The 26,093-nt window shown below is 41.0% G+C and overlaps 1 protein-coding gene across 4 annotated transcripts in view; it reads left to right on the forward strand.

Annotated features, from left to right (window-relative positions):
- The window catches only part of MTF2 (metal response element binding transcription factor 2), an 86,001-nt gene that overhangs the window by 15,936 nt on the left and 43,972 nt on the right, over window positions 1-26,093 (forward strand). The window contains exon 1 of one of the 4 annotated variants that reach the window (XM_079927206.1): window positions 2,957-2,979. The exons of the other annotated variants lie outside the window; for them this stretch is intronic. The gene's annotated coding sequence lies outside the window, so the exon portion shown is untranslated. Of the gene's footprint in view, window positions 1-2,956; window positions 2,980-26,093 lie in introns of those variants that run through there. 4 annotated transcript variants of the gene reach the window in all.

Below are 26,093 nucleotides of genomic sequence, written 5' to 3' on the forward strand. Positions count from 1 at the left end.
GCAATAACCATCAGTTTGGGAATGAATATATATATATATATATATATATATATTTTTTTTTTTTTTTTTGCGGTACGTGGACCTTTCACTGTTGTGGCCTCTCCCGTTGCGGAGCACAGGCTCCGGACGCGCAGGCTCAGCGGCCATGGCTCACGAGCCCAGCCACTCCGCGGCATGTGGGATCTTCCCGGACCGGGGCACGAACCCGTGTCCCCTGCATCGGCAGGCGGACTCTCAACCACTGTGCCACCAGGGAAGCCCTGGGAATGAATATATTTTTAATACGCACTAAAATAATTACACAAAATGAAAAATGTTTTTTCCTGCCAAGATACTCATTACAACTCTGTAAAATGCTGTATATCATCAACTATGAGATGCCAACAATTGCAGGATGTGCTATTATTCGGTGTATCATTAAGAAAGGAAAGGCCCTATTAATTAAGCTGGAACACAGAGCTTATCATGTAGAATTTTTATTTTATGCCGATTGAAAGACAGCTTTTTATCTATCATTCTTGTATAAACATAAAAAGGAAAGTATAAAGGACATTGGGTTAAGGTATTTCTATGACTTTCTGTTAAAAATTTGCTTGTTTTGAATTACTTAAAAAAAGTTAAAAAAATAACATTTTTATTGAGATACTTCATATGTCATTATAATTCATCCTTTTAAAGTATACAATTCAGTGTCTTTTAAAAAAAATTCATAGAGTGTAGAATCATTACCATTATCTAATTTTAGAACATTTTATTACCCCAAAAAGAAACCCCATACCAATTAGCATTCATTCTTCATTTCCGCCGCCTCCCCCTAGCCCCTGAAAACCACTAATCTACGTTGTGGGTTTATATTTTGCCTATCCTGGACATTTCATATAAGTAAAATCATACATTTTGTGGCCTTTTGTGTTTGGCTTCTTTCACCTAGCATAATGTTTTCAGAGTACATCCATGTTGTAGCATGTATCGGTATTTCCTTTTTATGGCTAAAATATATTTAATTATATGGACATATATTTTGTTTATTCATCAGTTGATGGACATTGGGTTTTCCCCCCCATTTTTTAGCTATTATGAGTAATGCTGCTATAAACGACATGTACAGGGTTTGTATGGACACAATTTCTCTTGGATACGTAGCTAGGAGTGGAATTGCTAGGTCAGACGATACCTCTGTGTTTAACGTTTTGAGGAACTGCCAAACCATTTTCCAAAGACCCTGCACCTTTTTTTTTTTTTTTTTTTGCTGTACGCGGGGCCTCTCACTGTTGTGGCCTCTCCCATTGCAGAGCACAGGCTCTGGACGCGCAGGCTCACCGGCCCAGCCGCTCCACGGCATGTGGGATCTTCCCGGACCGGGGCACGAACCCGTGTCCCCTGCATCGGCAGGCGGACTCTCAACCACTGCGCCACCAGGGAAAACCCCCGGCACCTTTTTACAGCCTCACCAGCAACTAAGGGTTGCAGTTTCTCCACATCCTTGCTTGTACTTGTCTGTCTTTTTGATTATAATCATCCTAGTGGGTGTGCAGTGGTATCTCATTGTGGTTTTGATTTGCATTACCCTGATGGCTAATGTTGTTGAGCATGTTTTAAACCCTGTAGTTATTGGCCTGTTGTATAACTTCTTTGAAGAACTGTCTATTCAGGTCCTTTCCTATTTTAAAAAAAATTGGATTATTTCTCTTTTTATTGAGAGTTGTAAGCATTCTTTGTATATTTTGGATACAAGTCCCTTATCAGATGTATGATGTGCAATTATTTTCTCCTGTGGGTTGTCTTTGCACTTTATGGTGTCCTTTGAAGCACAGAAGTTTTTAATTTTGATGAAGTTTAATTTATTCCTTTTTCTTTTTTTGCTTGTGCTTTTGATGTCATATCTGAGAAACTGTTGCCTAACACAAGATCACAAAGATTTACTCCTATGCTTTTTTTATATAGTTTTAGCTCTTACATTTAGTCTATGATCTGTTTTGTGTTAATTTTTGTGTATGGTGTGAGGTAGGTGTCCAGCTTTATTCTTTTTACATGTGAATACCAGTTCCCTAGAATCATTTGTTTAAAAACTCTTCTTTCCCCATGGAATTGTTTTGGCAATCTTTTCAAAGATCAGTTGACCATAAACGTAAGGGTTTGTTTCTGGATTCTTAATTTCATTCCCTCCACTTATGTGTACTTATGCCTGTATCATAACATCTTGATTACTTTTGCTTCAAGTTCTGAAATTGGGGCATGCTTAAACTAGTTTTGTCATTCTTTTTCAAGGTTATTTAGGTATTCTGTGTTCCTTGCTTTATGTGGATTTTAAGATCTGTCAGTTTCTGCAAAAAAGGCACCTGGATATTGATAGGTATTGCATTGAATGTTTACGTCAATTTGGGAAATATTGCCATCTTAACAATGTTAATAACATCTATGAACATGGGATAACTTTCCATTCATGTAGGTCTTATTTATTAATTCCTCTCTCTGTTGTGTAGTTTTCATTGTACAAGCCTTCCACTTTTATGTTAAATTTATTCCTAAATGTTTTGTTCTTTTTGGTACTATTGCAAATGGAATTTTTTCTTAATTTCATTTTCTGATTGTTCATTGCTAGTATATAGAAACAGTATTGATTTTTGTATGTTAATCTTGTATTCTGCAACCTTGCTGAACTGATTTATTAGTTCTAATAGTTTTTTTTTGTGTGTGTGTGTGTATTCTGAATCACTACTTGAGTTTTATAGCCTAGCTTTCCCTCACAGTGTCAATTTTGGTGCCATCATGAATATTGGTGATAGTATTTCTTAAACTAATCTATGTAATAATTAAAATAATTATATAAAGATTGGTGCTGGTCTCTATTGCAGGTTTATAGTGAAGTACAGCAGGTCTTTTCTTGATTCTCACTTTAGGAGACCAGCTGAACATGTCTGATTTACTATGTGTACCCTGACTTCACCCATAATCATTTGTTTCCCAGAGGGATAAAAGGTACCTCAGTATTTTCTCTAATATTTTCTCCCCAGTGGCTTCTGATACTCATTCTCTATGTTTTGATTCTGGTGTTCTTATTGTATGCATATGCACTGGCAGTGAGGAGTACTTTGCTGCTGCTGCTTGGCTAGTTAGTGATTAGGAGTTACCAGCAATTGTAAGACAGATTTGCATTTCATAGACTTAAAATGTGAAAATTATGTGTCCTTTAGTTAATGACTTCTCTAGGCATAGGGCCCATTGGAGCTCTTTAAGCAAAGGAGTGAGTGGCTAAAACAGGTTTTCCTTACAGCAAATTGAAAGTGCATTAAATAAGTGGTGGGGTTGGTGGCAAAAAGATCAGTTAGGAGTTGATGGTAATAGTGCAGGTGAGAGCTGATAATGATCTGAAATAAGGCTGTGGTTATAGGCGACATTTGTGAGGTGGTCTTTAAGGAAGAATCAGGATTTGGTGAATATTTGGAGGGTTAGGGAAGAGGATTAGGGAGGAATCAAGGATAACAAATTTCTAGATAGAGATGGTCAGATAGTAATGGTATTAGCTGAGATAGGGAATACTGGAGAAAGGGGAGGAATTAGAAGAGAATGTTAGTTTTGTTAAGTTAAAGGTGCTGGGATAATCCAGGTTGAAGTGTCTAGTGGGCAGTGTCAAATGAGGGTTCAGAAGCTTTTGAGATAGGATGGGGCTGGAGATGAAAGATTTAGAAATTGTCAACAGACAAAAATTAGGTGAAGCGTTAGGAGAACATGACTACTTAGGACAAGCAGAACATGTAGCACAAGAGGAGGGCACCCTAGGCAACTCCACCATTTAAAGGGTTGGCAAAGGAGGAAGAATCAGTAACAGGAAATGTCAGATAGATGGGAGAAGAATCGTTGCACTAGGGGTGAGGAGTATTTTAGAAACTAAGAGAAGTGAATTTAAGAAGTATGTCATGATCATCAGTTATTATGTAAAGATTTGGGTACAATGAGAACTGAAATTAGAGCATTGACTGGTATTGGGTCATTTGGAGGTCTTTGATGCAACTGTTAATTAGGACTGTCAATTTGCTATGGATTAAGTGGAGTGTGCTTTTTAAAGTTTATTGGTGAAAAGAATGAGAAAAATGGAGATGTAGTTTGTAAAGATTTTTGTTGTTTTTGTTTGTTTTTAATTTTGGTTACGGCAGATTTACACCAAGGAGAGTTGGAGATTTAAAATAAAGGAAAGGCAATAATTGATAAAGTGAGATTCTCAATACGAGATCTCGCTCTCATACTGGAGAGAAGAGACTTGTCTTTCTTAGAGAAGCTTATTAGGTACTTGTTTTTGTGGAAAGGTTTAGGGGGAAAGGGGTGGGAGAAAGTTGAGGTATTTAATATTTGTAGCTTCTGTTTTCTCTGATTAGACTGTACCTTGTGAGTGAAGGAATTGAGTACCCCAGCAGATCTTCCACCAAGTTCTTCTTTCTGAAAGTGTGTACATAGGAGAAAAATGGTAAACACATATTTTTCAAAAAGCTTAGGTGCTATAACTAGACATATGCTAAGTTATTAATACACACCAAAAAAAGAACTCAGCTCTTTGAGGACTGTCTGGCACAAATACTGCTTTACTATTCCTAGGTGAGTATTTTGTTTTTTTAAGAAAAATAGTTTTATAATATTAAGATGTTTTAAAACATATAGAAACAAAATAAACCAGTTTTCAATGAGAAGAGAGATGATCATTTCCTCTTCACAGTTTAAAGTTTCTTTATGGAAACTTGAACCCCTCTATTGACAATTGAGGACTTTTTGATAGCAGTTCATGAATTCTCTATTAGACAGAAGAGTAGTTTATGCAGCTCTGGTTAAGAACACTTACCTAGTACTAAAAATAAATTTATACTGAATTTCAAAATATTCTCCTCATAATGTAGTTTTGGATCCTAATGACATTACCTTTTTTTTTTTTAAACAGGGATTTGTGAGTTTTTTAATTTAATTTTTATTTTTATTGAATTATAGTTGATTTACAATGTTGTATTAGTTTCAGGTGTACAGTAAAGTGATTGTTATATACATATTTTTTCTTTTTCAGATTCTTTTACCTTATAGTTATTACAAAATATTGAGTATAGTTCCATGTGTTATACAGTAGGTCCTTGCTAGTTATCTATTTTAGGTCCTTGCTAGTTATCTATACACATAGCAGTGTGTATATGTTAATCCCAAACTCCTAATTTAGCCCTCCCCCCTTTCCCCCTTGGTAACCACAAGTTTGTTTTCTTCTTCATTTATATCATTTTTTTGTTTAAAGATCCCACATACAAGTGATACCATACAATATTTGTTTTTCTCTGTCTTGCTTACTTCACTTAGCATGATAATCTCTAGGTCCATCCATGTTGCTGCAAATGTTATTATTTCTTTTTTATGGCTGAGTAATATTCCATTACACACACACACACACACACACACACACACACACACACCCCATATCGTCTTTTTTTTAAAAATTAATTTATTTGTTTTATTTTTGGCTGTGTTGCATCTTCGTTGCGGTGAGCGGGCTTCTCATTGTCGTGGCTTCTCTTGTTGTGGAGCACGGGCTCTAGGCGTGTGGGTTTCAGTAGTATGTGGTACGTGGGCTCTAGAGTGCAGGCTCAATAGTTGTAGCACACGGGCTTAGTTGCTCCATGGCATGTGGGATCTTCCCGGGCCAGGGATCAAACCCGTGTCCCCAGCATTGGCAGTGGATTCTTAACCACTGCACCACCAGGGAAGCCCCCACATATTTTCTTTATCCATCTGTCATTGGACATTTAGGTTGCTTCCATATCTTGTCTATTGTAAATAGTGCTGCTGTGAACATTGGGGGTGCATGTATCTTTTACATTACCTTTTAGTCATGAACTAACATCAACAGATATCTGTTAGGTGCTCATCTTGAAGAAAGTACTATAATTTAGTGCTATATGCTATGGAGAATTTATTTTCTTATTTGTTCAACAAATATTATTGAGGACCTTATAATGTGGGATATAGTTTTACATGCTAGAAATATATTGTGGAACAGCATAGACATTTTCACTGCTTTTGTGGAGTACGCAGTATTTTGGAGGAGGGAGTGGGGAGGGAGACACACACAGACACATACACACAGGAAGCAAGTAAACACACAGTATCACCTATGTAGTGTTTTTTTTCTAAAACTGTTTAACTTTAATCATGAGGAAAGGATAAGGCAAATCCAGAACGTGTGGCATGCTACCAAGATAGCTGAAATGAAAAAATGTTGAGTGTTAAAAATACAAAACAACAAAACAAGGACAGGGATAAAGTTGAGATGAAAGGAGGCAAAAGAGACATGACAAATGCAATGTGTGAACCTTGACTAAGATCCTAGGTTTTGAAAAAAGCTTTGAAGAACATTTTTTTTGTATGTCAAATGGGAGAATTTGGACTGTACATTAGGTGATGATATTAATGTTAAATTTGCTGCGAATGATAATGGTCTTGTGGCTACACAGGAGAAAGATCATTGTTTTAAGGGGGTACATGCTGATATTTGCTGGTGAAGTGTCATGGTGTCTGCAGCTTTCAAATGGATCAGCAAAAAATGTGTGTGTGTGTGTTGGAGAGAGGCAGAGAAATGTGAAATATTAATTGGTGAATCTAGGTGAAGAGTATACTGATGATTATTATGTTTTGACTATATTTGGCAACTTTCAAAATAAAGAATTGAGAAAAAAGAAATGTAAATACGTTATAAGTGCTTTAAAGAATAAGACTTCTCTGATAGTATTGTAGAGTGCAACTATTTTGATATAATTACTTAGAAGAATCAGCTATTCAAAGAATGGAGGCGTTGGGGTGGGCAGTGGGCAGTTTTGGGAGTAGGTACAATATGTATGAATGTCTTCGGTGGGAAAGGTCTTGGTTTTGAAGACTTGAAAGGTGGAGTGTATGGCTAGATATTGAGATGCAAGGATGTAATACTCCTATGAGAGGAGAAAAGTAACGTGACACTTTATTTATAGCATTTTTAGCCTAATAAATATCTTTTAAAAAATTTATTAAAGTATAGTTGATTTACAATGTTGTGCTAATTTCTGCTGTATAGCAGAGTGACGCAGTTATACACATATATACATTCTTTTTTAAAATATTCTTTTCCATTATGGTTTATCCCAGGAGATTGGATATAGTTCCCTAGCCTAATAACTTTTTTTTTTAAAAAAAATGCATTTATTTATTTATTTGGCTGCATTCGGTCTTATTTGCAGCATGCGGGGTCTTTTGTGGTGGCGCGCGAGCTTCTCTCTAGTTGTGGCACGCGGGCTCTAGAGTGCGCGGGCTCAGTAGTTGCAGTGCTCAGGCTCTCTGGTTGTGGCACACGGGCTCTAGAGTGTGCGGGCTTAGTTGCCCTGCGGCATGTGGTTCCCCATACCCTGCATTGGAAGGCGGATTCTTAACCACTGGATCACCAGGGAAGTCTCTAAATATCTTAATGTCCCCGTTTTGTTAGTGTTGGAACTATTTTATAAAAGTCCTTTTGTATTTATCTATATGAGACTCTTATATGCAGAAGTTTGAAAAAGTAAAATAGAGACAGTTGGTTGTTTTTGAACTTTCTATTGTGTCAGAATCAGGGACAGCCAGCTGTTCTTACCCAGGAAACTTAACATCCAAGTTGAACCATCTCCAGAAAGACATTTCATCATTGGTAAATTAAGCTTGTGGAAGCCTTGTGGTTAAATATACTATGGACAGAAGGCTTGTTAGTGGTGATGAATGACCTGATTTCACCACTTGTTAAGTCTGAAAATGTTCTTGGCCTTCCCACTGTATTTTGTGACTTCATTTCATATTTGGGATCCAAAATGACAAATATCTAGAATAACTTCATCTGTTTCAGAGACTATGTGACTTCTTTAGATCCTCAAGGAAGTGATTGTTTTTTAAAATTTTTATTGGAGTATAGTTGACTTAAAATATTGTGTTAGTCAAGGAAGTGATTTTTATTTCTGAGTTATTTGTTGAAGGGAAGAGTAGTCTCCCCTTCCTATCTTATGGCATTGTTATTAGGAAAAAATGAGATGTGAATGATCCTGAGAAAGTTAAACAGTATAATAAGGTGAAGATGTTTTCAGGCCCTTTAAAATGTCTGTTCTGTTGTACTGTCCAAGATCCAGTTCATATTTTTCTTTTAGGAATTGGAACTTTTAAACTCTAGGGCATTGTTGGCTTGCAGCAAGGATACCACAGTTCTGTTTGGTCTTAGAACCAAATTCTGCAGGATTACAATGAAAATTCTCAACTTTCCATTCAGTTCATTTTTGGCTGAATTTTTAGTTGAGTTTCATTTATGTATTGCAATCAACCTTACCAGTTTTGGACTTGAACGTGAATATATATTTAACTCACAGTTATCTATGGTTTTTATGTATATTATTAGTATTGTTGGTTTTGGTGATTTAAATCTGTAGTTACCTGCTATCTATTGTATGCAATATAACTAACTTCTATGCAAGATAACTAATCATCTCACAACTAATATATCATCAGAGATCTGCAAACTAATATTACTAGCTAATAATAAAATGTCATTGTGGAGACATTCTGTTTTCTATTTGCACAAATAGTTTAGATGACTATGGATGTTGTGATGAAAAGACTTAACCAACTGTCATTTTTAAAAATCCAGTATATTCTTGAAGTCTTATACTCTCTCTAAATGTTTGGTATTTCTTTGCCATTCTAAAAAAACTTGATATGTTAATGTAAGTGTCATTTACAGTTCTTAAAAAAGTTAACCATCTCTTTTAATAGTTTATAAAAATCTTTTTATGATCACAAAATATTATATACTTGTTGCAAAAGCTTGAGCATACAGAAGTGTTCTATAAAACTGATGTTTTATCCTAAATTTTAAGGTTTTTAAGTATATTTTCTATAATTTCATGAAGAGAGCCAAAGCCACACTCACTGAAATTGTAAACACTTCTGTCATTGCCTGACCTGTTAGCTGGCTAAGCTGTTTTTAACTCTACAGGGCACAGGCAGAACCTGAGGTTGGGGTGGAGAATTTGCCTCTGCTTTTAGTTTGTCTTCAAGTGAGGTGAAATTAAGGGCAATTTTAAAAGCGTTTTTGGCCTTTTGTGTAGTATATGTGTATTCATAGGATAGTGATATTTGCCTGATAGGTGGATTTTTCTTTTTTTAACTAGTATGTGTACTGGTAAGTATAGGCTTTCATTAATTTATTCAAGAGATAATTATTAAGTACCTACTTGGTGCCAGACACTGTGTAAAGTTTTAGAAAGCGAAATATTTTCTTTCACTTGTCATTTGAAATGCAAATTCCGTTTGTTTGAACTTATTAGGTCATAAATTTCTAGAAAATTGTTTGAGTCTGCTTTTAATGTATGTTTTACACAGAAGATTCAGACGTAATCATCAGTGTATGAAAGTAAGAGAATAGGTTTGTTAGAATATGATATTTATGGTTAAAAAATAATCTAGTTTCAACAGCCTCTTCATTCTTGCAACCAGTAGCTTGTATTAATGCTCAGATTTTTCCCACCCCAAAACGTCTTTTTACCTCCTTGAGGAGGTAAGCTTTTAGAAAGAGTAAGCTAAACTTAACCTGTTAGTCTTTGCTTCTAAACCCCATGTTGTCTGGCATTTAAGCTCAATGATCATATGTGACTGGAATTGTTAACTTCGATAAACAGTTTTTATTACTTATTTTACCTAACCTATTAGGTACATCTGATACGCTACTTTTTCCTTTTTCTTAGTTGTCTTTTTTTTTTAAAATGATATTTCTCTCTGTATTATCTTTCTATTTCTGTGGTGACTCCTTGCCTCAGAGGATTCTTTTGTTCATCATTTGAATAAAAGAGTTTTCTGAAGATTCCCAGATTTGACTTGCGCAAACCTTTAGCTTTTCTTGGTGGGATGAAGGTATTGTACTGACGTAGGGTTGCCAGCTTTTTATTTGGGGAAGTAAAAATGTTTTTAAAAACTGCCACATATCACCATTATTTCATAAAAGAAGAGGTATTTCAGCTCTAAGAATGTAAGAAGGATATGCTCTCAAAATACAGAATGGTCGGTAAGGTGATTAATTTTAACTCAGTTAAAGCTCAATATATTGTCCTTGCTTTTCTTTGTTATAGATTGACACTGGTCTATAGACCTAATTACATTTGAGAACTGCCGACTTAAAACAGTAGTTTTTTGAGCTGGTTCAAAGGGAAGGGAGTGTGGGGAGTTCTGTGGTCTAATGTTAAGGAAAAACTGTAAAGTGTGTCATAACATATTAAAGGCTTCAAAGTAATCCTTTGTGAAAAAGCCCCCCACTTTACATGGTATTATTTTTTTCATGTAGCAACTCCATGAAAAAAGTAGAACTACGTTTAGTTCTACTTTTTTCATGTGGAACTGTTATTCCAGAGGATACCCTTTGGGAAACACTGCTGTGGATGTTGATGTTACTAAGAGTTTTTCTTCACTTTTATCATTTTCTGTATTTTTAAAGTTAATTTCTAATATTCATCAAAGTATTACTTATTAAGAGTATAAAACATCAAATAGTTGTAAAATTTAAAAACTTTTAACCAAAAAGATGCATTTGCTTTATCTGTTCCCTCTACCCTTCTTAGAGGCAACTTTTTTTTTTTTTTTTTTTTTTGCGGTACGCGGGCCTCTCACTGTTGTGGCCTCTCCCCTTGCGGAGCACAGGCTCCGGACGCGCAGGCTCAGCAGCCATGGCTCACGGGCCTAGCCGCTCCGCGGCATGTGGGATCTTCCCGGACCGGGACACGAACCCGTGTCCCCTGCATCGGCAGGCGGACTCTCAACCGCTGCGCCACCAGGGAAGCCCTAGGCAACTGTTTTAAACTTTTAACTATTTCTTCTTTATATTTCTAAATAAAACATTACTGTCTTTTTAAAAATATATATTTATTTATGTATTTGTCCGCGCCAGGTCTTAGTTGTGGCATGCGGGATCTTTTAGTTGAGGCATGTGAGATCTGGTTCCCTGCCCAGGAATTGAACTCAGGCCCCCTGCATTGGGAGCAGGGCGTCTTAGCTACTGGACCACCAGGGAAGTCCCATTGCTGTGTCTTAATTAATTAGTTTTGGCTGTGTTGGGTCTTCCTTGCTGTGCCCAAGATTTCTCTAGTTGTGGTGAGCGGGGGCTACTCTTTGTTGTGGTGCGTGGGCTTCTCATTGCAGTGGCTTCTCTTTGTGGAGCACAGGCTCTAGGTATGCGGGCTTCAGTAGTTGCAGTCCGCGGGCTCAGTAGTTGTGACACACGGGCTCTAGGGCATGTGGGCTTCAGTAGTTGTGGCTCGCGGGATCTAGAGCGCAGGCTCAGTGGTTGTGGCGCATGGGTTTAGTTGCTCTACGGCATGTGGGATCTTCCCAGACCAGGGATCGAACCCATGTCCCCTGTATTGGCAGGCGGATTCTTAACCACTGCGCCACCAGCGAAGTCCCCATTGCTTTGTCTTGATTCACCAATTTTAGGCATTTTCTTCCTGTGATGTTGGATGAGGAATTTCTCTCATAGCCTCTTCCTCCATTCTTTCAATATGGTTATATAAAAAATTTCAAAACCTGTTTACCTTTGTATGATTATATGAAAATAGTTCACATATGAGCCACATAGAATATGATATGGCAAAGTAATGGTGAGGCTTTAGTGAGTTAGTATATGCAAAGATCTTAGAACAATGTCAGGCATTTGATAGCTGTTTTTAGCTCTTATCTCTAGGATTCTATTTCTTTCTCATACAGCTAGGTTTAAAAATTGTCTCATGAAAATTTGCTTAGTTTTCTTTGAACATTGAAATCTTCACAGATCTTTCCACTGTTTGTAAGATGTCTTACAGTTCTTTTCCACAGTCAATCTGTTATTTATCAGTTGCGTTTATTTTTCTTAGAGATATTCTCCTGGAGTTCTTCTGGAGTTCTGCTCTAAGTAGCTCCCTAAAAGATGTTGTCTTGAGGCTTGCCTTCACAGTCATCCCTTTGCTTGTTTGCTATGTTGACTCCCTTGCATCTTATGTCTGTCTTTTATTTGGTTTAGTTCCTCTTTGGTATCTTCTATCAGGGCCAAAGAATGTGTGTTTGGGGACAAGTCTTACAGACTTCTTAGGCCTGAAAATACTCTTATTTTACGTTCATTCTTTTTTGTGGGGGGGCGGCCATGAGGCATGTGGGATCTTAGTTCCCCGACCAGGGATCTAACCCGCGCCCACTGCAGTGGAGGGGCGGAGTCTTAACCACTGGACTTCCAGGGAAGTCCCTACCTTCACTCTTTTTTCTTTTCTTTCTTTTTTTTTTTTTTTACTGTACGTGGGCCTCTCACTGCTGTGGCCTCTCCCGTTGCGGAGTACAGGCTCCGGACGCGCAGGCTCAGCGGCCATGGCTCACGGGCCCAGCCGCTCCGCGGCATGTGGGATCCTCCCGGACCCGGGCATGAACCCGTGTCCCCTGCATCGGCAGGCGGACTCTTAACCGTTGTGCCATCAGGGAAGCCCCCTACCTTCACTCTTGATTGATAATTTGGCTGGTTATAAAGTTGATTTTCACCCAATTTATTTTTCGCTCAGAATGTTAAATGAGTAGTTTCATTGTCTTTTAGCTTCTAATGTTGCTGTAATGATAATGTCATTCCTATTCTTAGTCCTTTGTAAGTTGCCTTTCTAAGCATAGTCTCTTTGTCCTTGATTTTCTTGGCCTGAGTCTTTTTCATTTGATTTACCTTTTTAATCTGGTGACTTATTCTTCAGTTCTAGAATGTTTTCTTCTACTTTTCCTTTGATAATTTTCTATCTATTTCTTCTACTGTTTGTAAGGCCACGTGGCCGAGGCAGGGGAACACAATCAGATTCACAGGTTGCATCAGACCGAAACTCTCCAGACCACCCAGTTCCAGAAACTGAGCTGGAGACTTTCCGGACCACCCAGTTCCAGGAACTGACCTGGGGACTTTGAACCCGGCCCAGCATTCCCCCCTTTCGAGGGGCGGGACTAACGGTCCCCCAGGATACCCGAAAAGACCACCAAATAAGGAATACCCTGAGCCCTCCCAGATTCACCACACCCCTTTCCCTTCTTCCCCTATAAAATCTTGCCCAACCCTCGCCCTGGGTGCGACTTCTCTGGCCCCTTTCTCTCGGACCAGTGAACCTCGCCTGGGAGCGCTCCCTAATAAAGCGCACTTGAAGCTTTCCTCTGTTTTGCGGTGCCGTTTGTTAAGATCTGACCTTACATTTGGTGCCGAAACCGGGAGGGGTACCAAGCCCCGCGGGTTACCGCGTGGGGCGCTCCTCCCCTCCCCCAGGAGACAACCAGGGAACCTCTACTCATCCACCCGATCCGGCAGAAAACAGGGTAAGTCCCCCTCGTTCCCTCCGACCCCCAGAGTCCCTGCCCAGCGGACTCCCTGTCCTTAATCGCGGCCGCGTCAGGGACTCCTCCGTCCTCTCTCCGGGCCTCGGGCAACTGTGGAGACGTCCCAGTTGCCCGACCGCTCTCCGACCCATCGGGCCTCGGGTGATTGTGGAGACGTCCCAATCGCCTGACCGCCCTCCGACCTGCCGTGAATTGGAGACTGAGACCAGGGACGCCTCTCTCCCTCTCCATTCACTCAGGGACAGACTGGGGGTCATGGGAACCTCACAATCGAAACCAGATCCTAAGACGCCCCTGGGGTGTCGCCTAGCCAATTTTACAGCCCTTGCTATTTTCCTGAAGGGACTTCCGATTTTAACATCCTCCGTGATCTAGATAATTACTGCCGCAGGACGGGCAAATGGTCCGAGGTCCCTTATGTTCAGGCCTTCTGGTATTTGCGCTCCCGCCCTTCCCTCTGCGTCGATTGTTCCACTTCACAGATCCTTCTTGCCAGACATCTTCTACATTCAAGCCCCTAATTTCCTTTGACATGACCCCTCTCCACTAGCCGACCCACCCGAATCACTCGCCTCTCCCCACTCCAGACCTCCTCTCCAACCTCCACCCTACCCTGAGGCGGTCCCTCCTCCTCCTGAACCAGCTCCGGCCCCCTCCAACCGCTACCCCGCCTCCCTCAACGGTTTCTCCTCCCCCGCCCCTTGCTTCGCCAATTAGTGCACATACACGCTCTCCTGTCTCCCAAGATTGAAATCTCCTCTGCCCTCTGAGGGAGGTAGCAGGAGCGGAAGGATTAGTTAGAGTTCATGTTCCCTTTTCTCTCCAAGATCTCTCTCAAATAGAAAAGCAATTAGGCTCCTTTTCTGCCGACTCTTCCCGCTACATCAAAGAATTTCGCTATCTCTCTCAAGCTTACGATCTAACCTGGCACGATATCTTTGTGATCCTATCTTGTACTTTGACCCCTGACGAGAGGGAAAGAATTCAAACTGCTGCCCGAAACCATGCAGGTCAGGTTCACCTTACCAACAACTCCATGCCTGTCGGAGCGACTGCCGTACCTGGCACCGATCCAGGCTGGACTTACCAGGATGGCCAAGATGGCCGTCGTAAACGCGACCTCATGATCCAATGCCTCCTGGCTGGCATGCAGGCTGCAGCTCATAAGGTAGTCAATTTTGAAAAAAGAGATAACCCAAGAACCTAACGAAAATCCAGCTATCTTTCTCAATCGCCTTACAGAGGCCTTAACTCTCTACACCCGGCTGGATCCCAACACCCCGGCAGGGGCAGCGGTCCTAGCCACCCATTTTATCACCCAGTCAGCCCCGGACATCTGAAAGAAATTAAAACGGGCAGAAGACGGCCCTCAAATCCCTATTCGAGAGCTGGTAAAAATGGCCTTTAAAGTCTATAATGGCCGTGAGGATTTGGCAGAATCCAGTCGACAGGCTCGGATGCACCAGAAGGTGGCCCTCCAAACCCAAGCTCTTGTAGCCGCCCTAAGGCCGGCCATCTCCCATGGATCACAGCATCCACGGGGTCCGCAAAGGGCAACCCCGCCGGGGGCCTGCTTCAAATGCGGAAAATAAGGCCACTGGGCTCGCCAATCTCCCAATCCCCAACCCCTCTAAGCCCTGTCCCAGCTGCGGGCTAACGGGTCACTGGAAGAGTGACTGCCCTACGACTGGCCCTCCCTCAGCGTCTCCACGCGTGGGGCAGGCCGACCCAACGGCATTACCACTCGAACTGCTGGGATTGGCTGACGACTGACGGCGTTTGGACTCGAAGACCCCCATCACCCTCGCCGAGCCCAGGGTAACGCTACAGGTAGCGGGTAAGTCCATCTCAATTCTGGTGGACACGGGGGCTACCTGTTCGGTCCTGCCGACCTACTCCGGGCCAGTTTCTCCTTCCCAGATCTCGGTCATGGGTATTGATGGCAAACCATCCTTCCCACTCCAGACCGGTCCACTCCCATGTCATATCGAAGGACTCCCTTTTACTCATTCCTTCTTAGTCATACCATCCTGCCCAGTTCCCTTGCTAGGCCGAGATGTCCTTTTCCACTTAGGGGCCTCCCTCCAGGTGGTTAAACTTGATCCTAAGTTCCCCTCCTCCCAACTCCTGCTTTCTCTTCTCGGCCTGTCTCTAGAACCCTCCCCCTCCTATCCCCCTCTTCCAATCACACCGAACCCAATCAATCCTCAAGTCTGGATACTTCTAAGCCCATAATAGCAACACACCATTCCCCCGTTCTCATCCGCCTAAAGGACTCCTCCAAATTTCCATCAAGGCCCCAATTTCCCATCTCTGAGACTCACCTTAGGGGCCTACAACCTATTATCACCAGACTCCTAAACCAGGGACTCCTTATCCCCACTGACTCTCCCTGCAACACCCCCATCCTGCCTGTCCGCAAGGCCTCTGGGGATTATCACCTGGTCCAGGACCTCCGACTAATCAATGAGGCCGTAATTCCTCTCCACCCAGTAGTGCCAAACCCATACACCTTGCTCTCCCATATCCCCCCCATCCACAACCCACTTTACAGTTCTGGATCTCAAAGATGCCTTTTTCACTATCCCCCTACATCCCAACTCCTATTTCCTCTTCACCTTTACCTGGACGGATCCGGATACTCATACTTTCAGTCAGCTCACCTGGGCAGTTCTTCCCTAGGGCTTCCGCGACAGTCCTCACCTCTTGGGTCAGGCACGGGACCTTGCTCCCTTACCCCCAGCACACTCCTTCAATATGTAGATGACCTCCTCCTTTTGTAGCCCATCTCTCAGCCTCTCAAGACAACATACTGCAGATCCCCTCAATTACCTTGGCTCTCGCGGTTATCGGGTCTCTTCAGCCAAGGCTCAGTTATCTGTATCTTCTGTAACCTACCTGGGGCTCCACCTTGCCCCTACCACAAAAGGTCTAACAGCCGATCGCACCCGGATTATCCGTGAACTCCAGCCTCCGGAAACAGCGGAACAAATTCTCTCCTTTTTGGGCCTTATAGGATTTTTCCGACACTGGATCCCTAACTTTGCTCTCCTCACTAAACCCTTATATCTAGCCGCTAAAGAAACCCCCCAAGGACCCCTCACCTCTCCTTCCGCCGTTCGACAGGCCTTTCTCACCCTCCGTAATGCTCTGATATGTTCTCCTCCCCTTTCTCTGCCCAACCCAAACAGACCTTTTCACCTTTTCGTGGATGAACGGACCGGAATAGCCACTGGACTCCTTGCCCAGCCTGTAGGGCCTTCCTACCGCCCCGTGGCTTACCTCTCCAAACAGCTAGACCCAACCATTTGGGGATGGCAACCATGCCTTTGGGCCCTAGCAGCGGCAGCCGAACTGACGAAACAAACACTCAAGCTGACTCTGGCCCACCCACTAACCGTGTTTTCCTCCCATCGGCTGGTCGACCTCCTAGGCCACAAGTCTCTCTCCCTCCTGGGCCCCTCCCGCATCCAGGAGTTCCACCTACTATGCATGGAAAACCCAGCTGTTTATCTTGATCTCTCCCCTCACCTGAACCCGGCTTCCCTCCTGCCTCCTTGATTCAAAAAATCTCACCATCTGTTACGGCAGCCTCCTAAATCTAGCTGATACTGGGTTTCTTTGCAACTCATCCCTCACGGTAAACACATCAGTTGAAGCACTACCAGGCATGTTTTTGTGGTGCAATGGTTCCCTCACAAAAGAGATCAATTCTTCCTCCCCCTTCCCATGTATCCCCGTTACTCTCCCGCTGTATAGCCAAGCCGAATTTTCCTCACTAATCACGCCGCCCTTTACCCAACGAAAAAGAGCTATCTTTCTTCCTCTGGTCGCAGGCATCTCTCTCACCTCCTCCCTGGTCGCTGCAGGCCTCGGGGTAGGGGGTGGGGGTGGAGCTCTAACACATAGTGTTTCAACATCCCGCGACTTAGAACATAAACTCCAGCTAGCCATTGAAGCCTCCGCTGGCTCCATCTCCTCTCTCCAGCGCCAAATCACCTCCATAGCCCGAGTCACTCTCCAGAATCGACGAGCGCTGCATCTCCTGACGGCCGACAAAGGAGGTACCTGCCTCTTCCTACAGGAGGAATGCTATTACATCAATGAAACAGGACTCCTCGAAGACAACGTAAAAGCCCTCCCATTGCTTAAGAGAAGAACTCCAACACAAACACCAACAGTCCGCCTCCCCAATTCCCGATTGGTGGCGATCCACCCTCTATACCTGGCTAACACCAATCTTAGGCCCCTTAATTCTCATCTGTATCTTGCTTATGTTTGCTCCCTGTTTTCTTAGGTTCCTTCGCAGGCGCATGGAGGAAGTCTCTCGGGTGGCCACAAACCAAATGCTCCTCGGTCCTTACACCTTGCTTCCTACAGAACCCCCCACTGGTCTCCCCTAAGCCTCGGACCTCTGGTGGCCCGACTCCCCTTTCGACGCCCCCGTTCAGCATGAAGTAGCCAGAGATCAGAACGCCGCCCCATTACACCAAAGATGTCGGGATGTAAGGCCAACTGGCCCGAGGCAGGGGAACACAATCAGATTCACAGGTTGCATCAGACCGAAACTCTCCGGACCACCCAGTTCCAGAAACTGAGCTGGAGACTTTCCGGACCACCCAGTTCCAGGAACTGACCTGGGGACTTTGAACCCGGCCCAGCATTCCCCCCTTTCGAGGGGCGGGACTAACGGTCCCCCAGGATACCCGAAAAGACCACCAAATAAGGAATACCCTGAGCCCTCCCAGATTCACCACACCCCTTTCCCTTCTTCCCCTATAAAATCTTGCCCAACCCTCGCCCTGGGTGCGACTTCTCTGGCCCCTTTCTCTCGGACCAGAGAACCTCACCCGGGAGCGCTCCCTAATAAAGCGCACTTGAAGCTTTCCTCTGTTTTGCGGTGCCGTTTGTTAAGATCCGACCTTACACTGTTTATTGTACTTTTACTAGTCACATGTTAGATTTCTTAGATTGATACTCAGATTTTCTTAGCTATTTTCAGTTAGTTTTGGGTTTTGTTCTATTGAGTCTTTTATTTTGGCTGTAATTTCATTTCTTAGAGCTTGTTATTCTCCCTTTCATAGTATCTTACTTCGTGGATGCAGTATTTTCTCAGATTTCTGAGGATATTATAGTTTTTTTTTTTTTTAACAAAACCCTTTTCAGAGGTGTAAGACAAAGCACATATGTAGACTGCATAAAATAAATTTATAGGTTAATAAATTATTATAACATGAAGGTCTTTGTAACCAACCCCGGGTCAAGAAATAGAATGTTGCCAGCCAACGCAGAAGCCGAAATTTCAAGTCTTCTGTTCCCTCAAAGGTAATCACATCCTGACTTTTGTGGTGATTACTTATTTTTCTTTCTAGTCTTATTATGCAAACGTGCCTCTTAAAGATTATAGTTTAGTTTTGCCAAATTAAAAATAAATGTTTTAAATCTTTTTCACTTACATCTCAACATGTTGCATCTCAACATTTCTTTCCTTGCTTTTTTCCTTTCTCCCTCTTTTCTTCCCTCCCTCCCTCCCCTTCCTGTTATTTGCTAAAGAAACCAGGTCATTTAACATGCAGATTTCCCAGCCTGGATCTTGCTCATTATATACCTTTTGGGTAGCTGACCATTTATTTCTCTGCATTTCCTATAAATTGGTGGCTAGATCTAGAGGCTTACCAGATTGAGGTTTGTTTTTTAGGGTGGGGGCAAGACTACTTCATAGGTGTGGTGTCTTCTCCCGTCAAGAAGCATATAATGTCTGGGTGTTCGTTGTGCACGATTAGAGGCTACTGATACTCAGTGCAACGATCCATTTATTCATTAGGTAATGCAAAATGGTGACTTAAAAAAATTCATTCCTTTATGTATTGGCTTGATATGTTTATAAAGAAAACTTACCCCTATTTTCTTTATAAAGTAGACACTTCACCTATTCCCCCTCCCTGTGTCTTGTGTTTTCCCTGATTCAGTTCCTTGAAAGAATGAACTTTCCATCTTCTGATGGGAAATGCAGGATTGGAGATGTGACTTGGGAATCCAGCTGTCCTTTTATACAGACTTCTGCATATACCATTCTTTGTGCCCCACCTGACCTCTGCCTTTTCCATCTGGTGCCACCAATTCTTGAGGCTTTTGGGGTTCTGTGGTACAAATGGGTTTGCTTCTCATTGTTCTTTCTGCTGGGCACTTAAGTTGAATCTTCCTCATTTTAGCAGTGTTTATTATTCTTTCATCTGCTTTCCATTTTCCTTTATTGTGGTTTGGAGTTTCACAAATACTCTCATATGAGTGAAGATGGACTCTGTTTTAATTTTTTCTTTTCTCCTTGTTTTAGGGAGAGAAGGGACAGAAAAATCTTTACTGTGCCATCTTAATACAGTAAAATCCTCCTCATCCTATTTCTCTTCTCATTTCTATCCAGGGCTCCAAACAGCCATCAGTATTTTCAAGACTTCCAGATCTTTAGTTCCAAACCTGATTTTTGTTCTGAGCTTCTGATTTCATGTATCTTTATATCCAGCTGCTTCCTAGATTTCCTGATTAATCTTCTGCAGATGTTTGCCAGTATTATCAGTCTTTTCAAAGGACTGATTTTTTGGTGCCATTGGTTCTGTTTTGTGGGGTTTTTTTCTTTCATTAATTTCGGTTCTTTTTGTTTTTCATTTGGTTTCCTTGCTTTTGTTATTTCCCCTCACCTTCAACATGAGATGGATACTTATTAACTTTCTGTCTTCTATCTTTGCTTTTTTGTTTTGTTTTGTTTTCTGGGATCTGCTCCACTTTTTATTAGTTGAAAACTTACTCCAACTGGCAAAGTAAAAACGACAACTAGAACTTTTCTCATTTCAATCCCTGGTGTGACCCTGCATCCACTACTGGGATTTTGTTTCTTTTTTTTTGATGTATGATTTACATATTATATTTCAGGCATACAACATAATGATTTGATATTTGTATATATTGCAAAATGATTACCACAATAATCTAGTTAACTCTGTCATCGTACATGGTTATAAAACTTCTTTCTTACAATGAGAACTTTCAGGCTTTTCTCTTAGCAATTTTCAAGCATGAAATATAGTATTATTAATTGTAGTCACTATGCTGTATATTACATTCCTATGACTTGTTTTATAACTGGATGTTTGTACCTTTTGACCCTCTTCACCCATTTGGCTCACCCTTCCTACCTCTACTCCCCACAGCTGGCAGCCACCAATCTGTTTTCTGTATCTATGAGCTCAATTTTTTGTTATTGTTGTTTTAGATTCCATATGTAATTGAGATCATATGATATTTGTCTTTGATTTATTTCATTTAGTCTAATGTCCTTCAGGTCCATCCATGTTGTTGCAAATGGCAAGATTTCATTCTTTTCTGTGGATGAACAGTATTCTATTTTACACATACACACACCCTACGTTTTCTTTTTCCTCCCTCTTATTAAATTTTATTTATTTATTTATTTTTGGCTGAGTTGGGTCTTTGTTGCTGGGTGCCTTGTTTCTCTAGTTGCTGTGAGCGGGGGGGGGGGGCTACTCTTGTTGCAGTGCGTGGGCTTCTTATTGTGGTGGCTTCTCTTGTTGCAGAGCACGGGCTCTAGGCACACGGGTTTCAGTAGTTGTGGCACATGGGCTCTGAGTGCAGGCTAAGTAGTTGTGGCGCATGGGCTTAGTTGCTCCACGTTATGTGGGATCTTCCTGGACCAGGGATTGAACCCATGTCCCCTGCATTGGCAGGCGGATTCTCAACCACTGTGCCACCAGGGAAGTCCTTTCTTTCTCTCTTTCTTTCTTTCTTTCTTTCTTTCTTCCTTCCTTCCTTCCTTCCTTCCTTCCTTCCTTCCTTCCCTCCCTTTCTTTCCTCTCTCTCCCTCCCTCCCTTCCTTCCTTCCTTCCTTCCTTCTGACTGGTCACACTGTGTAGCATGTGGGATCTTAGTTCCCTGACCAGGGATCGAACCCATGCCCCCTGCATTGGGAGTGGGGAGTCTTAACTACTGGACCACCAGGGAAGTCCCCTACCCTGTATTTTCTTTATCCATTCATACATAAGTGGAAACTCAGGTTCCATGTCTTGTGTATTGTAAATAATGCTGCAGTGAACATGGGGGTGCATATATATTTTTGAGTCAGTGTTTTTGTTTTCTTCAGATGAATGCCCAGAAGTGGAATTGTTGGATCATGTGGTAGTCCTATTTTTAATTTTTTGTGGCCTCTCCATACTGTTCTCCGTAGTAGCTGCCCCAATTTACATTTTCCACCAATAGTGCACAAGGGTTCCCTTTTCTCCACATCCTCACCGACACTTATTTGCTGTCCTTTTGATAATAGCCATTCTGTTATCAAAATACAAGTGTTAACTTATTGTGGTTTTAATTTACATTCCCTGCTGATTAGAGATGTTGAGCTCCTTTTCATGTGCCTATTGGCCATCTGTATGTCTTCTTTGGAAAAAGTGTCTATATAGATTCTCTGGCCATTTCTTAATCAGATTGTTTGTCATTTTGCTATTGAGTTGTATGAGTTGCTTATATATGTTGCATATTAACCCATTACACAATATATAATTTGAAAATATTTTCTCCCATTCTGTAGGTTGCCTTTTCATTTTGATGATGGTTTCCTTTGCTCTGCAGAAGCTTTTCAGTTTGATATAGTTCGACTTGTTTATTTTTACTTTTGTTGCCTTTGCTTTTAGTGTGAAATTCAAAAAATCATTGCCAAGACTGATGTAAAGGAGCTTACATCCTGTGTTTTCTTCTAGGAGTTTTATGGTTTCAGGTCTTATGTTCAAGTCTTTATTCCATTTTAAGTTAATTTTTGTGTATGGTGTAAGATAGTGATCCAGTTTCATTCTTTGGCATGTGGCTGTCCAGTTTTCCCAAAACTGTTTATTGAAGAGACTGTCCTTTCCCCATTGTATGTTCTTGGCTCCTTTGTTGTAAACTGTTTGACCATATATACATTGGTTTATTTCTGGGCTGTCTGTTTTGTTCTATTGATCTGTTGTTTTTATGCCTTTACCATACTGTTTTGTTTACTGTAGCTTTATGAGATAATTGTATTATAGTTTGAAATCAGGAAGTGTGATCCCTCCAGCTTTGCTTGTCTTTCTCAAGATTGCTTTGGCTGTTCGGGGTCTTTTGTGGTTCCATACAAATTGTACAATTTTTTGTTCTATTTCTGTGAAAAATGCCATTGGAAATTTGATAGGGATTGCATTGACTCTCTAGGTGGCTTTGGGTAGTATGGACATTTTTATAATACTCATTCTTCCAATCCATGAGCATGGTATATTTTTCCATTTATTTGTGTCTTCAGTTTCTTTCTTCAGGGTCTTATAGTTTTCCGAGTACAGGTCTTTCTCTTCATTAGTTAAGTTTATTCCTAAGTATTTTATTCTCTTTGAATCAATTGTAAGTGGGGTTGTTTTCTTAATTTCTCTTCTTGATAATTTGTTATTAGTATATAGAAACTCAGGTTTTTGTTTGTTGGTTTTATATCCTGTACTAACTTTACTGAATTTGTTTACTAGTTCTAGCAGGTTTTTGGTACAGTTTTTAATATATAATGTCATGTCATATTCAAATAGAAACGGTTTTATTTCTTCCTTTCCAATTTGGATTTCTTTTTTGCAATCAGTTTTATTTTATTTTTAAATTAATTTTTATTAGAGTATAGTTGCTGTACAATGTTGTGTTTGTGCTGTACAGCAAAGTTAATCAGTTATACGTATACACATTTCCCCTCTTTTTTAGATTTCCTTCCCATTTAGGTCACCACAGAGCATTGAGTAGAGTTCCCTGTGCTATACAGTAGGTTCTCGTTAGTTATCTGTTTTATACATAGTAGTGTATATATGTCAATCCCAATCTCCCAGTTTATCCCACCCCTCCCTTCCCTCCTCGGTATCCATAAGTTCTCTACATCTGTGTCTCTATTTCTATTTTGCAAATAAGTTTATCTGTACCATTTTTCTGGATTCCACATATAATCAATAGTATATGATATTTGTTTTTCTCTTTCTGACTTACTTCACTCTGTATGACAGTCTCTAGGTCTGTCCACATCTTTGCAAATGGCACTGTTTTGTTCCTTTTTTTATGGCTGAGTAATAATCCGTTGTATATATGTACCACATCGTCTTTTTCCATTCCTCTTTTGATGGACATTTAGGTTGCTTCCATATCTTGGCTGTTGTATTGGGTTGGCCAAAAAGTTCCTTCAGTTTTTAAGTAAAAATAAAAGATTTTTCATTTTCACCAAGAAGTTTATTGAACAATGCATTCAATGTTTTGTTCCACTACCTTCTGCTATTTTTCAGGCAACTTCTTAATTCCGTCTTCCCAGAACTCTATCTTTTTGAGCAAAAAACTGTTCCAGGTGCCTTTTGCAGTCTTACAGGGAATTAAAATTTTTTTCCATTAAGAGAACTTTGTAAAGACCGAAATAAATGGAAATCCAAAGGTGCAATGTCTGGTGAATATGGCAGATGAATAAGAACTTCCCAGTCAAGCTGTAACTATTTTTGCCTGGTCATCAAAGAAACATACGGTTTTGCATTATCCTGTTGGAAGATTATGCGTTTTCTGTTGACTAATTCCGGATGCTTTTCGTCGAGTGCTGCTTTCAGTTGGTCTAATCAAGAGTAATACTTGTTGGAATTAATTGTTTGGTTTTCTGGAAGGAGCTCATAATGGAGGACTCCCTTCCAATCCCATCATATATACAACATCACCTTCTCTGGATGAAGACCGGTCTTTGGTGTGGTTGGTGATGGTTCATTTCACTTGCCCCACGATCTCTTCCATTCCACATGATTGTACAGTATCCACTTTTCATCGCCCATCACAATTTGTTTTAAAAACAGAACATTTTCGTTGTGTTTAAGTAGAGAATTGCATGTGGAAATACGGTCAAGAAGGTTGTTTTCACCGAACTTATGTGGAACCCAGACATCAAAGTGATTCACATAACCAAGCTGGTGCAAATGATGTTCAGTGCTCGATTTGGGTGTTTTGAGTATGTTGGCTATCTCCTGCATTGTATAACTTGATTATTCTCAGTTAATTTCTCGATTTGATCTCTGTCATCTTCAGCTGGTCTACCCGACCATGGAGTGTCGTCCAGTGAGAAGTCTCCAGCGTGAAACTCCGCAAACTACTTTTGACACGTTTGATCAGTCACAGCACCTGCTCCATACAATGCACAAGTCTTTTTTTTGAGTTTCAGTTGCATTTTTACCTTTCTTAAATAAAGCATAATATGCCGAAAATGTTGCTTTTTGTCTTCCATCTTCAATATTAAAATGGCTACACAAAAATTCACCAATTTTCATAGGTATTTTTTTTAAATGCACGCTGATATGACAGCTGTCACAATACAGTATAACAAAATTGTTTCAAATGAAGTTAAAGACAACTAAGTGCTACTATAGCCATCTTATAGAAAATACTGAATGAACTTTTTGGCCAACCCAATAAATAGTGCTGCAGTGAACATTGGGGTGCATGTATCTTTTCGGATCATGGTTTTCTCTGGGTATATGCTCAGGAGTGGGATTGCTGGGTCATATGGTAACTCTATTTTTAGTTTTTTTGAGGAACCTCTGTGCTGTTCTCCATAGAGGCTGTACTAATTTACATTCCCACCAACGGTGTAGGAGGGTTCCCTTTTCTCCACACCCCTCTACCATTTACTGTTTGTAGATTTTTTGATGATGGCCCTTCTGATCAGTGTGAGGTGATACCTCATTATAGTTTTGATTTGCATTTCTCTAATAATTAGTGATGTTGAGCATCTTTTCATGTGTTTTGACCATGTATGCCTTCTTTGTATTTCATTTTCTTGACTAATTGCTCAGGCTAGGACTTCTAATAGTGTGTTGAATAAAAGTTGCAAGGGTGAGTATCCTTGTCTTGTTCTTTATCTTAGAGGAACAGCACTGAGTGTGATGTTAGCTGTGGGCTTGTCATATATGGCCTTTAATATGTTGAGGTACATTCCCTCTACATCCACTTTGTTGAGAGTTTTTATCGTAAATGGATTTTGAATTTTGTCAAATGCTTTTTCTGCATCTATTGAGGTGATCATATGGTTTTTATTCTTCATTTTGTTAATGTGTATCACATTGACTGATTTGTGGATGTTACACCATCCTTGCATCTCTGAATGATCCCACTTGATCATTTTAATATACTGTGTGTGATCTTCTTAATATATTGTTGAATTCAGCTTGGTAATATTTTGTTGAGGATTTTTTGCATCTGTGTTAATCAGGGATATTGGTCTGTAATTTTCTTGTGACATCTTTTTTTTTTTTTTTTTGTGGTATGTGGGCCTCTCACTGCTGTGGCCTCTCCCGTTGCGGAGCACAGGCTCCAGACGCGCAGGCTCAGCGGCCATGGCTCACGGGCCCAGCCGCTCCGCGGCATGTGGGATCTTCCCAGACTGGGACACGAACCCGTGTCCCTTGCATTGACAGGCGGACTCTCAACCACTGCGCCACCAGGGAAGCCCTCTTGTGACATCTTTGACTGGTTTTGGTATCAGGGTAATGCTGGTCTCATAAAATGAATTTGGAAGTGTTCCCTCATCTTCTATTTTTTGAAAGAGTTTGAGGTGGATTGGTATTAATTCTTTGAATGTTCAAAAGCCATCTGGTCCTGGACTTTTCGTTTGTTAGTTTATTTTAAAATTACTGATTCAA

The sequence above is a fragment of the Stenella coeruleoalba genome (genome assembly GCF_951394435.1).
Source record: "Stenella coeruleoalba genome assembly, chromosome: 1".
Lineage (NCBI taxonomy): Eukaryota > Metazoa > Chordata > Mammalia > Artiodactyla > Delphinidae > Stenella > Stenella coeruleoalba.